This window comes from Salmo trutta, chromosome 38, assembly GCF_901001165.1.
Source record: "Salmo trutta chromosome 38, fSalTru1.1, whole genome shotgun sequence".
NCBI lineage: Eukaryota > Metazoa > Chordata > Actinopteri > Salmoniformes > Salmonidae > Salmo > Salmo trutta.
Window position 1 is genome coordinate 20596319 of NC_042994.1, and position 17037 is coordinate 20613355.

A 17037-nucleotide genomic window follows, 5' to 3' on the forward strand; every position below is an offset into this window, starting at 1 on the left:
GAGGTACATGACGCAATAACGCCACGTACAATTTTGCGCTACACGTGCAATACAACATTCCTAACCTAGCCCACACAATGTCTGCTGTGTGGATCGAGCAGTCAACAAGTCGGGCAGTCATTTGAAAGAGTAAGAACATTTCAGTGAGACAACTCAAAGGCGAGATCCATTAAAGCCAAGATAATGGAATTCATTGCCCTTGACAATCAACCGTTCTCTGTCGTGGGTGATGTTGGCTTTCGCCGACTGGTCAAGCACCGGTACACACTACCAAGTGCGCCATTTTCAGATGTTGCCCTACCGGAGTTACACAGTAATAGCGTCACTGCTATTAGCTTCACGACATACAGTACATATTATGGAACGCCGTGTGGGTCTTTGCGTGTCAAAAAAGATACAGTAGCACTGTCAAAGTTGTAAAAAAAAAAATCAGCAAACACTGGCCACGACCGATCTGTTTACAATACCGCGTTGGTAATAAAGCATAATTTGTTTGACCGCAAATTCTGGGGAGCTAGCTTTAGCTTGGTACCTAGCTAGCACCAATACAACCAGCCTGCAAACAATGACCAGTAGAAACTGCAGTCATTTTCATTATTCTTAGGAATCCTTGTGAGTAAGTATTGTTGTTCGCCTATTGAAATTGCACTTCAGTTCATGAAAACAAATAGCTAGCCAGCTACTTAACCCTGTTGCCCAAAGACAAGCTAACGTTATAAGCAGCCAGCTAGCGTCATCTGGCTAGTGAGGCTCGACCGGACCGTGTTGTGAAGCTAGCCACAATAAGGATTAGTCACAAGTAGAATTTGCGGTTTGCCTTTAAAATAAAAGTAATTGATAGTGATGCAAATCTATACAAATAGTGTAATTATGCCATACTTTTATTTTGAAGGCTAACCGCAAAGTCCACTATTGCGGCTAATCCTTATTGAGGCTAGCTTCACAGATGGGTCCGACCACCATTAATCAAAGAAGAACGGTCTTGTAAATTAGGGTTATTTTAGATGACACCTAGCTATATAGTTAGCTAGCTAACTATATAGCTACTGTAACAGATTTTGACGTGTATCTTTTTTGACACGCAAAGACCCAAACAGCGTTCCATAGAAATCCTGGTTGAGAATGAAACAACTGAACAACGAAACAGCAAGTAAGTGAAAGAAATAGGTTTTGATTATGTTTCACTGGTAATGGGACATACGTAAATGTCAACAAAACAACTTTTTGGTCAGTGTGTGTGTGTGTGTGTGTGTAACCTGTTTTTAACTAGCCAAGTCAGTCAAGCACAAATTCTTATTTCCAATGACGGCCCGATGACACTGGGCCAATTGTGCGCCGCCCTATGGGACTCCCAATCACGGCCAGATGTGATACAGCCTGGATTCGAACCAGGGACTGTAGTGACGCCTTTTGCACTGAGATGCAGTGCCTATGACCGCTGCGTGCATGTGTGTGTGTTAACTATTTAACTGTACTAGAATGCTTAAAAGGCCGCTAAAATGTTTGATATCGGTATCAGGTATGTTGGCAAGGAAAATAACGGCCATCGGTATCGGCCAAAAATGTCATATTGGTGCACCACTAATCGCGAGTGGTATCGCAATACCACAGTGGAAAAAAATCTGAGTGGCCTAGCATCCTGTTCGCCCCATCCCCCGACACTTGTTCACGTTCTAAACGTTATGCACGCGCTACACAAAAAACCTGTCACCGATATTCACACTTCTACTCAAAACTACATATTGAATTTAACTTCACACTATATAATAGAATACAGCATAGAATCGCTGATTTGCTCATATTTGCAAAGGCCTGCCTGTGATTTGGCTGGAGGAATGGGAGGAAGGAATATACATTCATAATGATCTGCATGTCATTGTGGCAGTAAGAGGAAAACCCTGCATGAAACATTTACTCTTCATTTAACAGACACACACTCTCTCCTTCAAACACGGTCTCCCTCAAAACACACACACACCACTTTTTCCCCACAAACCAATACCCTCTGCTCCCAACTTTAAAAAGTTGGGCACCAAACAGAAACGTAAGGAGCACCAGAAAGATAGGATTCATATAAGCCTAACGTAAACTACCTTTGAAGCACATCTCATGAGTAGCAGACCTTTTGCTGTCTTCCTGTGTCAATCAAATTTGCCTAGACCTACTGTCAAGTTACCAGGTTTTTAGCGAGCTAGGCAACATGACTGAACGTATGTTATCCAAACAATAATTAGCGTCCCCGGATTACTTTAAAATGGCAAGCAGCACGGTTTGTGAAATTATAGCAAAATGTGCGCGAAATCGCACATCAAGGAAAAAAGGTAGCTGCAGTAATATGAGTAACTTCTTCAACCGTTTGAGCTAGAGACGAGACGTTTCATTTGCTGTAAAGCTGCAAGCATGACCGTCTCGAAGCTGTTTTTCCCTCTCTGGCACTGCTGCGTTGCGTGACAGCAAACATGCAATGCCTATCAGACTGGCCTGTGCTCTTGGTTATACCAGGGTTGAAATTATATACAATGCATCCGCTCTGAGCGCTGCTCCAATGTGACAAATGTAACAACAGAAGATTGATCTGGATCTGAATAAATGACATGTTAAACTGATGGAGGAAGAGAGACCCGGAGAGTGGCTTCGACTGGCGGATTACAGCCTCCACACCTGATATGCACATGAAACAGGATCTGTCAGCCGGTAATAGCCGGCTTTTTGCCTATATTTTTGTTGTTGTTGAAAAGCCGATTCATTTAACATTGGAGCCAGCCAATTTTCCAGAAAAAAAAATCCCATTAGCGAAATAAAGCTTTTTTACCTATTAATTGATGAAAATACCAGTCGACTGGTCAATTAATTGGCATAATTTAATGGAATTAAAATTAGCGCGTGTATATTCCTTGTGTATCTGATTTATCACGGTGTATATCCTATGAGCGGAAAATATGTCAGACGGCGCGAGACCTACTGCAGCAGCATCAAATGGGAGGCAGGCTTCATCAGCGCGTCACACACTACTTTGCAATATAACCTTTAACTAGGCAAGTCAGTTAAGAACAAATTCTTATTTTCAATGATGGCCTAGGAACAGTGGGTTAATAACTGCCTTGTTCAGGGGCAGAATGAACATTTTAATACATGAGGCATGTCTTATCTTGCTTCAAAGTAGCTGAATAGATTTCCTCTGGGTGGACGCCCTAATCAGTTTACGCACCCAATGCACATGGGTCCGTCAGATTTCTCAAATGTCCAGTATATGTAAATGTTGCCGGTTAAATGTCCTGCACCACATTTTCCTAACAGAAACCCTGGCACGAAAATGAAGTGGACATGATTGGACCTGCGCATACAAGTGACTAGTTGCTGTTGCTTAAATTTAACAGATTTTATAAACAAAACTGACTTAATAAACATTTTATAACAGGCAGTAGCAGGTTCTTTAGATCGGTAGGGCCCAACAATTTGGTAGTATCATGAAACGGTACTACAGTATTCTAAAATGTAGGTATCATAAGTAACATGATGTCCGTGGTACCGGTATACCTTGCAACACTAATTTGTCTGCATCCCAAATGGGAGTGGTGGAAAAGAACCCAATCTTCATACTTGAGTAAAAGATAGTCATTTTCGATTAAGGTAAAAGTGAAAGTCACCTAGTAAAACAATACTTGAGTGAAAGTCTAAAAGTATTTGGTTTTAAATATACTTAAGTGTCAAATGTACATTTCATTGAACAAATATACTTTAGTATCAGAAGTAAAAGTAGAAATAATTTCACATTCCTTATATTAAGCAAACCAGATGGCACCTATTTTTTTCATTTTTTTTTTAAAGGATAGCACACTCCAACACTCGGGCACACTCCAACACTCGGGCACACTCCAACACTCGGGCACACTCCAACACTTGGGCACACTCCAACACTCGGCACACTCCAACACTCGGCACACTCCAACACTCAGACATCATTTACAAACAAAGCATTTGTGTTTAGTGAGTCAGTCAGATCAGAGGCAGTAGGAATGACTTTGGATGTTCTCTTGAGAAGTGTGTGAATTGGACCATTTTCCTGTCCTGCTAAGCATTCGAAATGTAACGAGTTTTGGATGTCAAGGAAAATGTATGAAGTAAAAAGTACATTTTCTTTAGGAATGTAGTGAAGTAAAAGTTGTCAAAAATATAAATAGTAAAGTACAGATACCCAAAAAAACTACTGTAGTACTTTCAAGTATTTTATGGCACCCTATTCCCTATATAATCCACTACGTTTGACTAGGATCCAAGTAGTGCGATGGGCCCTGGTCAAGGTAGTGCAGTATATACGGAATAGGTGTGCCACTTGGGAGGTAGCCATCATCCTCTGACTGAACCAGTGGGAATCCCCTCTCAAGGTATTTCAAGGTGAGGGAAAAAATGAAAACCTACAAAAGACAGAACTTATGGTATGCACACAAACTCTTAACAGCATGCATTTAACAGGTATGGAAATCAACTGAGAAAGTAGAGAAGCTTGTACTTCTGTAAATGTTGCCTTTTGGTTGCATTAACATAGTATTGCGGGGTATGGTGACGCTATTGCTCAAAACATTTTTCTTCCTTGCTTTTCCTGCAAATATAATGCTCTACAATTTACACACTCATCAGTGTACACACATGCCTGGTGAGAATCCTCCCCCGCATCCCCTCCCTTGAAACAAAGGGAAAACCAAACCATGACCCTATGAATCATTATCACAATGAATAGAAGGTAGGGCTGGCCGATATCGAATTCATTCTTATTTGTTTTAGCACAAATGTTCCAAATGCCTCTATCGCAAGAATCGAGGTCCAAATATATTTTTTCATTTTTATTAGCGTTTTTTTTGGTCTCGTCTCCTTCGCATCTTCTGTGCCATCTGTACTGTGCACCTTCCCGCTCGGAAGCCACTCCCCCGTCACTCACAACAACAAAGACAAACAGTTTCAACTCGCCATTTGCATTTGGAGGTATGGTCAAACAGAACTGATCACAAGGACACCGAAACACAATAAGACATTTTACTGTAATAGAGTAAACCTTTCGAACGATACCATTTGTATGTCTCAACTCCTCAAATTGTGCGAAGAGCAGAACCTACTAAAACGGGAGTATCAATGAACATTGATTCCGAATGCTGAGTTCGTCACACGCCTCATTGTGGTACCACTTACCGCTAGCAGCATTTGTCACATACTGTTATACTAGCTGTCTGGTACACGTTTTATAAAATGTGCAATGAGCATAAAAAACTATTATATAAGGAATTGGCAACTTTCTCATTCTGACGAATAAGGTAAACCACTTGATTTCAACATCTGAACAGTGGACAGCCAACCAATCTGTTCAAACAGTTGGAGATAGACAGAAGGGTGTGTTCTACTTTGTTTGCTTGCAAATATAACCAAGTTGGCTAGACTTTAAATATAAAGATTAGCTGCCTACCAACTAGCACGTGGACATCTGCTTGAGAGATTGTTTATATGAGACCTGTGCTAATTTTCTATAATGCCTGCTACAAGAAGTTGGTAATTATTAGTAAATGTGCATTATGCATGGTTCTGGTTAAATTTAACAAAAAGGGAATTTTCATAGACAGACTTAAAAAGCCAGATCAGTGATTGCAAAAATGGTGATAAAATAATTTTCATAAAACAATTACATTACATTTACATTTTAGTCATTTAGCAGACGCTCTTATCAAGAGCGACTTACAGTAGTGAATGCATACATTTCCTACATTTTTTTTGTTTGTACTGGCACCCCGTGGGAATCGAACCCACAACCCTGGCGTTGCACACACCATGCTGGCGTTGCAAACACCATGCTCTACCAACTGAGCCACAGGGAAGGCCTGTACAAAAACATTAGTGGGTCTTATGGTTGTGGAAGGCTTATATTTAGCCCATATATAATTTCACAAGCCCTGAAATCATTAGATTATTGCTGATATTTGAAATGCAGTGCATTTCACCTTTAAATAAGCTTTGTTGAACAATTAGAGGAAACATTCAAACCCGAGATGTATATCGCGAATTGGCCGTAAGTTTGTAATAATCAAGATATTTTTAAGCCATAATCGCCCAGCCCTGATAGAAGGTGCTTCATCTTCAGCCATTTCTATGGGGGAAATGTTTTGGGGTAAAGTTTACTCTAGGTACCGATCTAGGAACAGCTTCCCCTCCTCCAATCCTAACCTTAACCATTACCAGGGTAAATGCAATACTGACTCAAGATCAGCATCTAGGGTCAAGTTAACCCTACACCATGGAAAACACTGTACACAGGTGCACTATTAGAATGAGGTGTCAGTGTACAGAAACGTGACGCTGTAGTGGGCAGGAACAGTGGTTGTATTTTTAGATCAGGGGCTATAAATATCCCCGCTCTTGGATACGGGAGAGCCTTGTAGCCACGGGACTCAACTCGATTCATATTCATGACATTGTGGCTCGTGATTGGCTCCTCAAAAAGCGAGGCTGGGTGGGAGCAACGAGCATCCGTGAGTAACGGATTGTGTGTATTTTTAACCGTGTGGATGTGTACATTGAATATGTGAAATCCATGCATGTTTGTATCTGAGCATCGGGGTACTTCTGCCCAGTACATCCAAACCAGTCTACCACACAAACCACCCTCTTTGAAATGCACAAAGAAAAATGTGAGGGAACTGTAATAAACAAACACACACTGAATTTGAGCATTAACTTTGGTTTTTATTCATGATTTGCGTCATTCACTGTCTCGGACCACGTGTCTTTCACAGTCTTGCTCTTAAGAGCCCCGCTAGAGAGTTTTCATAAATCACAGCAACGTCAGCCCTCTCACACACCAGGCACTCACACGTGCACACAAGCATGCACTCACACATACATTTCTCAATGAACTACACAGACATCCCCCTTTTTACCTAGTCCTCTACTCCCTTTGCATCCGAGGCACCCCTTAGGGTGGCCTCTTGATGCTTGACTGGCTGATGAGGAGTGACAGACATGTGGGCCAGACCTCCCCCTCCCATGACACAAGTAGCAAAAGGAGTCTAGTCTGATCTACTGCAGATTGCTGGCTTGCGTTCAGCAGGCACCACTGTATGAAAGTGTTCTCAAACGGGAAATGAAAACGTGTGTTTTATTATCAGTCGATTTTAGGGTAGTACTGCCTTGGTTGGTGCCACTCCCCGCCCCCAAACAATCTGGTTTCATGCCCCCTGAGCTTGTACCTGTGTCAGACAAACCAAGAGCCTACTTTCAACCAATCTAATTAACCTAAATGAAAGCTGCAATGTAGTGATGCACCGATGACAATTTTGGCTGATACCGATATCCAATATTTTCCTTGCCAAAAAAACCCTGATACCGATAATTAAAAATGAGAGCGGCCTTTTAAGCATTCTAGTACAGTTAAATAGTTAACACACACACACACACACACACACACACACACACACACACACACACACACACAGCGGTCTAAGGCACTGCATCTCAGTGCAAGAGAAGTCACCACAGTCCCTGGTTCGAATCCAGGCTGTATCACATCTGGCTGTGATTGGGAGTCCAATAGGGCGGCACACAATTGGCCCAAAGTCGTCCAGACTGTCAGTGTAAATAATAATTTGTTCTTAACTGACTTGCCTAGTTAAATAAAAGGTTACACACACACACCAAAAAGTAATTTCATTGGCATTTACACATGTCCCCACTACCAGTAAAACAAAATCCCTCCCATGTCAACAACTACAGACCAGTATCCCTTCTTTCTTTTCTCTCCAAAACTCTTGAACGTGCCGTCCTTGGCCAGCTCTCCTGCTATCTCTCTCAGAATGACCTTCTTGATCCTAATCAGTCAGGTTTCAAGACTGGGCATTCAACTGAGACTGCTCTTCTCTGTGTCACGGAGGCTCTCCGCACTGCTAAAGCTAACTCTCTCTCCTCTGCTCTCATCCTTCTAGACCTATCTGCTGCCTTTGATACTGTGAACCATCAGATCCTCCTCTCCACCCTCTCCGAGTTGGGCATCTCCGGCGCGGCCCACGCTTGGATTGCGTCCTACCTGACAGGTCGCTCCTACCAGGTGGCGTGGCGAGAATCTGTCTCCGCACCACGCGCTCTCACCACTGGTGTCCCCCAGGGCTCTGTTCTAGGCCCTCTCCTATTCTTGCTATACACCAAGTCACTTGGCTCTGTCATATCCTCACATGGTCTCTCCTATCATTGCTATGCAGACGACACACAATTAATCTTCTCCTTTCCCCCTTCTGATAACCAGGCGGCGAATCGCATCTCTGCATGTCTGGCAGACATATCAGTGTGGATGACGGATCACCACCTCAAGCTGAACCTCGGCAAGACGGAGCTGCTCTTCCTCCCGGGGAAGGACTGCCCGTTCCATGATCTCGCCATCACGGTTGACAACTCCCTTGTGTCCTCCTCCCAGAGTGCTAAGAACCTTGGCGTGATCCTGGACAACACCCTTTCGTTCTCCACTAACATCAAGGCGGTGACCCGATCCTGTAGGTTCATGCTCTACAACATTCGCAGAGTACGACCCTGCCTCACACAGGAAGCGACGCAGGTCCTAATCCAGGCACTTGTCATCTCCCGTCTGGATTACTGCAACTCGCTGTTGGCTGGGCTCCCTGCCTGTGCCATTAAACCCCTACAACTCATCCAGAACGCCGCAGCCCGTCTGGTGTTCAACCTTCCCAAGTTCTCTCACGTCACCCCGCTCCTCCGCTCTCTCCACTGGCTTCCAGTTGAAGCTCGAATCCGCTACAAGACCATGGTGCTTGCCTACGGAGCTGTGAGGGGAACGGCACCTCCATACCTTCAGGCTCTGATCAGGCCCTACACCCAAACAAGGGCACTGCGTTCATCCACCTCTGGCCTGCTGGCCCCCCTACATCTGAGGAAGCACAGTTCCCGCTCAGCCCAGTCCAAACTGTTCGCTGCTCTGGCACCCCAATGGTGGAACAAGCTCCCTCACGACGCCAGGACAGCGGAGTCAATCACCACCTTCCGGAGACACCTGAAACCCCACCTCTAAGGAATACCTGGGATAGGATAAAGTAATCCTTCTAACCACCCCTTAAAAGATTTAGATGCACTATTGTAAAGTGGTTGTTCCACTGGATATCATAAGGTGAATGCACCAATTTGTAAGTCGCTCTGGATAAGAGCGTCTGCTAAATGACTTAAATGTAAATGTAAATGTAATAATCAAAACCTATTTATTTCACTTACTTGCTGTTTCATTGTTCAGTTTCATTCTCAACCAGGATTTCTATGGAACGCTGTTTTGGTCTTTGCGTCTCAAAAAAGATACACGTCAAAATCTGTTTTAGTAGCTACAGTTAGCGAGCTAACTATATATCTAGGTGTTATCTAAAAATAACCCTAATTTATAAGACAGTTCTTATTTGATTAATGGTGGTCGGACCCATCCATGTATAGCTAGCCACAATAGTGGACTTCGCGGTTAGCCTTCAAAATAAAAGTATGGCATAATTATACTATTTGTATTCATTTGCATCACTGTCAATGTCATCCTTTATTTATTTATTTATTTATTTATTTATTTATGTTCAAGATTGCTTCGATCACGTGGACTGGGATAGCATCGAGACTGGGATATGTTCCGGATAGCATCGAACAACAACATTGATGTATACGCTGATTCGGTGAACGAGTTTATTAGCAAGTGCATTGGTAATGTTCTACCCACAGCGAAAATTAAAAACCTTCCCCAACCAGAAACCGTGGATTGATGGCAGCATTCGCGCAAAACTGAAAGCACGAACCACTGCTTTTAATCAGGGCAAGGCGACTGGAAACATGACCGAATACAAACAGTGTAGCTATTCCCTCCGTAAGGCAATCAAACAAGCTAAGCGTCAGTATAGAGTAGAGGGCGATCGATAAATCGGAATTGCCGATTAATTAGGGCCGATTTCAAGTTTTCATAACAATCGGTAATCTGCATTTTTGGACTCCGATTATGGCCGATTACACTGCACTCCACGAGAAGACTGCGTGGCAGGCTGACTACCTGTTATGCGAGTGCAGCAAGGAGCCAAGGTAAGGTCCTAGCTAGCATTAAACTTATAAAAAACAATCAATCTTAACATAATCACTAGTTAACTACACATGGTTGATGATATTACTAGTTTATCTAGCTTGTCCTGCGTTGCATATAATCGAAGCGGTGCCTGTTCATTTATCATTGAATCACAGCCTACTTCGCCAAACGGGTGATTTAACAAGCGCTTTCGCGAAAAAAGCACTGTCATTGCACCAATGTGTACCTAACCATAAACATCAATGTCTTTCTTAAAATCAATACACAAGTATATATTTTTTTACCTGCATATTTAGTTAACCTGTTTGGGATAGGGGGCAGTATTGAGAATTTTGGAAAAAATATGTGCCCATTTTTAACTGCCTCCTACACCAACTCAGAAGCTAGAATATGCATATTAGTGTTCAGGTTTGGATAGAAAACACTCTGAATTTTCTAAAACTGTTTGAATGGTGTCTGTGAGTATAACAGAACTCCTATGGCAGGCAAAAACCTGACAAGGTTTCATGCAGGAAGTACCCTGTCTGACAAGGAGTCGTGCGTCTTGCATCTGTTTATTGAAAAGTAAGGATCTTAGCTGTAACGTGACAATTCCCAGGGCTCCGATAGGCTCTCAGAACCCGGGAAATACCTGAAGGTTGACGAGGCAGCCTCAGGCTGAAACACATTATCGCCTTTGGTAAGTGGCGGATCAGAGGACCTTTGAATGAGGCGCGTGCACGATTCGCTCCTGAGGAGAAATTTAATTCGGCTGTTTAGGCTTAATGCATATTCCCGGTCGGAATATTATCGCTTTTCTACGAGATAAATGGCATAAAAATTGGTTTTAAACAGCGGTTGACATGCTTCGAAGTACGGTAATGGAATATTTAGAAATTTTTTGTCACGCCAATGCGCCATGCGCGAGACCGTGATGTAGCATTCTGATAGTGTCTAGAACTCACGAACAAAACGTCGCTGTTTGGATATAACGATGGATTATTTGGGACCAAACCAACATTTGTTATTGAAGTAGAAGTCCTGGCAGTGTATTCTGACGAAGAACAAGCAAGGTAAGAACATTTTTCTTATAGGAAATGTGATTTTGGTGGAGGCTGACCTGGGTGGGTGTCTAAATAGCTAGCCCTGTGATGCCGGGCTATGTACTTAGATTATTGCAAAATGTGCTTCATCCGAAAAGCTATTTTAAAATCGGACATATCGAGTGCATAGAGGAGTAATGTATCTATAATTCTTAAAATAATTGTTATGCTTTTTGTGAACGTTTATCGTGAGTAATTTAGCAAACTGTTAGTAAATTCCCCGGAAGTTTGCGGGGGTTATGCTTTTTCTGAACGTCACATGCTAATGTAAAAAGCTGTTTTTTGATTTAAATATGAACTTGATTGAACAGACATGCATGTATTGTATAACACAATGTCCTAGGTGTGTCATCTGATGAAGATCATAAAAGGTTAGTGCTGCATTTAGCTGTGGTTTGGGTTTATGTGACATGATATGCTAGCTTGAAAAATGGGTGTCTGATTATTTCTGGCTGGGCACTCTGCTGACATAATCTAATGTTTTGCTTTCGTTGTAAAGCCTTTTTGAAATCGGACAGTGGGGTTAGATTAACGAGATTCTTGTCTTTAAATAGCTGTAAAATAGTCATATGTTTGAGAAATTGAAGTAATAGTATTTCTAACGATTCAAAGATCGCGCCACTGGATTTCAGTGGCTGTTACGTAGGTGGGACGAGTCCCACCACCTGCAAATCCGGAAACTAAGGCTCATATTTCTGTGTGTTATTATATTATAATTAAGTCTATGATTTGATAGAGCAGTCTGACTGAGCGGTGGTAGGCAGCAGCAGGCTCGTAAGCATTCATTCAAACAGAACTTTCCTGCTTTTGCCAGCAGCACTTCAAGCATTGCGCTGTTTATGACTTCAAGCCCATCAACTCCCAAGATTAGGCTGGCAATACTAAAGTATCTATTAGAACATCCAATGGTCAAAGGTATATGAAATACAAATGGTATAGAGAGAAATAGTCCTATAATAATTACAACCTAAAACTTCTTAACTGGGAATATTGAAGACTCATGTTAAAAGGAACCACCAGCTTTCAAATGTTCTCATGTACTGAGCAAGGAACTTAAACGTTAGCTTTTTTACATGGCACATATTGCACTTTTACTTTCTTCTCAAACACTTTGTTTTTGCATTATTTAAACCAAATTGAATATGTTTCATTATTTATTTGAGAATAAATTTATTTTATTGATGTATTATATTAAGTTAAAATAAGTGTTCATTCAGTATTGTTGTAATTGTCATTATTACAAATATATATATATGTATTTTTTTAAATGGCCGATTAATCAGTATTGGCTTTTTTTGGTCTTCCAATAATCGGTATCGGCGTTGAAAAATCATAAATTGGTCGACCTCTAGTATAGAGACAAAGTAGAGTCACAATTCAACGGCTCAGACAAGAGAGGTACGTGGCAGGGTCTACAGTCATTCACGGACTACAAAAAGAAAACCAGCCCCGTCGCGGACCTCAATGTCTTGCTCCCAGACAAACTAAACGTCTTTGTTCGCTTTGAGGACAATATAGTGCCACCGACACGGCCCGCTACCAAAACCTGCGGGCTCTCCTTCGCCGCAGCCAACGTGAGTAAAACATTTAAACGTCTTAACCCTCGCAAGGCTGCCGGCCCAGACGGCATCCCTAGACGTGTCCTCAGAGCATGCGCAGACCAGCTGGCTGGTGTGTTTACGGACATATTCAATCAATCCCTATCCCAGTCTGCTGTTCCCACATGCTTCAAGAGGGCCACCATTGTTCCTGTTCCCAAGAAAGCTAAAGAAACTGAGCTAAACGACTATCGCCCCGTAACACTCACTTCCGTCATCATAAAGTGCTTTGAGAGACTAGTCAAGGATCATATCACCTCCACCCTACCTGACACCCTAGACTCACTCCAATTTGCTTACCGCCCCAATAGGTCCACAGACGACGCAATCGCAAATCACACTGCCCTATCCCATCTGGACAAGAGGAATACCTATGTAAGAATGCTGTTCATCGCCTACAGCTCAGAATTTAACACCATAGTACCCTCCAAACTCATCATTAAGCTCGAGACCCTGGGTCTCGACTCCGTCCTGAGCAACTGGGTCCTATAACTTCTGACGGGACGCCCCCAGGTGGTGAGGGTAGGAAACAACATCTCCACCTCACTGATCCTCAACACTGGGGCCCCCCTTTGTGCGTTCTCAGCCCTCCTGTACTCCCTGTTCACCCATAACTGCGTGGCCATGCACGCCTCCAACTCAATCATCAAGTTTGCAGACGACACTACAGTGGTAGTGGACTTCAGGAAGCAGCAGAGGGAGCACCCCCCTATCCACATCAACGGGACAGTAGTGGAGAAGGTGAAAGTTCCTCAGCGTACACATCACAGACAAACTGAAATGGTCCACCCACACAGACAGCGTGGTGAAGAAGGCGCAACAGCACTGTATCACCGCCTGGTACGGCAACTGCTCCGCCCACAACCGCAAGGCTCTCCAGAGGGTAGTGAGGTCTGCACAATGCATCACTGGGGGCAAACTACATGCCCTCCAGGACACCTACATGACCTGATGTCACAGGAAGACCAAAAAGATCATCAAGGACAACAACCACCCGAGCCACTGCCTGTTCACCCCGCTATCATCCAGAAGGCGAGGTCAGTACAGGTGCATCAAAGCTGGGACCGAGAGACTGAAAAACAGCTTCTAATTCAAGGCCATCAGACAGTTAAATAGCCATCACTAACATTGAGTGGCTGCTGCCAACATACTGACTCAAATCTCTAGTCACTTTAATAATAAAAAATTGGATGTAATAAATGTATCACTAGCCACTCATATGTATATACTGTACTCTATACCATCTACTGCATCTTGCCTACGCCGTTCGGCCATCGCTCATCCATATATTTATATGTACATATTCTTATTCATTCCTTTGTTGTGAAATTGTTAGATTACTAGTTAGATATTACTGCATGGTCGGAACTAGAAGCACAAGCATTTCACTACACTCATATTAACATCTGCTAACCATGTGTATGTGACCAATACAATTTTATTTGACTTGGGATTTGATTTATTTTGAAGGCAAACCGCAAATTCCTCACTAGCCAGCTGAAGCTAGCTGGCTGATTATAACGTCAGCTTTGGGCAACAGGGTTAAGTAGCTGGCTAGCTATTTATTTTCATGAACCGAAGTGCAATTTCAATACGCGAACAACAAGTGGCAACCTAGCTAATACTTACTCACGAAGATTGGTTAGAATAATGAAAATGACTGCAGTTTCTACTGGTCATTGTTTGCAGGCTGGTTGTATTGGTGCTGGGTAGGTACCAAGCTAAAGCTAGCTACCCAAGAAGTTGCGGTCAAACAAATGCTTTATTTCCAACGCGGTATTGTAAACACATTGTTTGTGGCCAGTGTTTGCTGAATTTTTTGACAACTTTCTTTGACACGCAAAGACCCAAACGGCGTTCCATAATATGTACTGTATGTCGTGAAGCTAATAGCAGTGACGCTATTACTGCTTAACTCCGGTAGGGCAACATCGGAAAATAGCGCACTTGGCAGTGTGAACCGGTGCTCGACCAGTCGGCGAAAGCCAACATCACCCACAACAGAGAACAGTTGATTGTCAAGGGCAATGAATTTCATTATTTTGGCTTTAATGGATTTCGCCTTTGAGTTGTCTCGCTGAAATGTTCTTACGCTTTCAAATGTCTGCTCGACTTGTTGACTGCTCGGTCATATACGTATGCACGGTAGCTTTGACATCGGTTTTTAACATCGGTGTTGAACCAGACATCAGCCGATTCCGATATGTTCACCGATATATCGTGCATCCCTACTGCAATGTGTAACTTTTTGGGGGACCTGACCAAATTCACATTGAAATGTGATTTATACATCTGTCATTCTCATTGAAAGCAAGTCTAAGAAGCAGTAGATCTGTTCTATGTGCTACATTTCTATGCGTCCCGTTTTGTTTTTACGTCATTTACTTTTTTTTTACCCCAGCGTCAAACAGCTCAAAATACAATATTGTCGGTTATGGAAAATATATTTCACAGCAATTTAGATGGTACAATGATTCTCAACAATATACATTGCTTGTTTTGTCGCAAACTGAAATTAGGTTAACATTAAGAATTTTAGCAACCAGGTAATGGATTCATCAGGATACAAGATGGCACCGGAGAACAAGGCTGACGTTATACATATTCCTAACCAATTGTGTTTCTTTGCATTGTCTGTAACTTATTTTGCATCATGTTGCTGCTACAGTCTCTTATGACCAAAAATAACTGCTGGACATCAGAACTGCGGTTACTCACCACGGACTGGCAGAATCCCTTTTTCCCCATTAACGAGTCCGACGTGAATGATATACTGCTTTCCCGGGAACAGGCCAAGATCCGTCATTTGCGTTTAGAGAAGGCGAAGAAAAAGGGGTCAGAGGGCGGGGCTGCCTTCGGATTATTCGTAGTCGATCGAATAAAGCCCCACTTCTTTCCATTCTGCTTGCAAACGTGCAATTTTTGGAAAATAAAAATCGATGACCTACACGGACGGTTAAACTTCCAACGGGACATTCAAAACTAATATCTCATGCTTCAGAGAGTCGTGGCTGAACGACGACATTATCAACTTACAGCTGGCTGTTTATATGCCGTATCGGCAGGACAAGGGGCGGCAGACTATGTATTTTTGTAAATAACAGCAGGTGCACGATATCTAAGGAGATCAAGGTTTGCTCGTCTGAGGTAGAGTATCTCATGATAAGCTGTAGACCACACTATCTACCAAGAGAGTTTCTGTATTTTTTGTAGCTGTCGACAAACCACCATAGACTGATGCTGGCACTAAGAACGCACTCATTGAGCTGTATACCACCATAAGCAAACAGGAAAACACTCAACCAAAGGCGGCGCCTTACATCCAAATTTCATGTTAAATATGGAACCAGAGGGGAATTATTATTATTTTTTAATTTAAAAAAACTCTGGACCACCTTTACACAGGGATGCGTACAAAGCTCTCCCTCGCCCTCCATTTGGAAAATCTGACCATAATTCTATCCTCCTGATTCCGGCTTACAAGCAAAACTAAAGCAGGAAGCACCAGTGATTCGATCAATAAAAAAAAGTGGTCAGATGAAGCAGATGCTAAGCTACAGGACTGTTTTGCTAGCACAGAGTGGAATATGTTCCGGGATTCCTCCGATGGCATTGAGGAGTACACCACATCAGTCATTGGATTCATCAATAAGTGCATCGATGTCGACGTCCCCACTGTGACCGTACATACCCCAACCAGAAGCAATGGATTACAGGCAACATCAGCACTAAGCTAAAGGCTAGAGCTGCCGCTTCAAGGAGCAGGACTCTAAACCGGAAGCTTATAAGAAATCCCGCTATGCCCTCCGATGAACCATCAAACAGGCAAAGAGTCAATACAGGACTAAGATCGAATCATACTACACTGGCTCTGACGCTTGTTGGATGTGCCTTTACAGACTACAAAGGGAAGCACAGCCGAGAGCTGCCCAGTGACACGAGCCAAACTACTTCTATGCTCGCTTTGAGACAAATAACACTGAAACATGCATGAGAGCACCAGCTGTTCCGGAAGACTGTGTGATCACACTCTCCGCAGCCGATGTGAGTAAGATCTTTAAACATGTCAACATTCACAAGGTCGCGTGGCCAGACGGATTACCAGGACGTGTACTGCGAGCATGCACGTGCCTTCCCACCAGAGACTAGATTCAATTCCTGCATCTTGTATTCCTGCTATATCTCCTCCTTCCATTCTCTCTCCGCTTCTAAACTATCTGTAATAATTCATTAAAAAAATACCAAAAGGGGAGTGGAATTCCACTCTAAA

At 42.8% G+C, this 17037-nt stretch overlaps 1 protein-coding gene across 4 annotated transcripts in view; it reads right to left on the minus strand.

Moving 5' to 3' along the window:
• mark1 (MAP/microtubule affinity-regulating kinase 1) overlaps window positions 1-17037 on the minus strand; it is a 102032-nt gene that overhangs the window by 39408 nt on the left and 45587 nt on the right. The gene's annotated exons all lie outside the window — the stretch shown is intronic.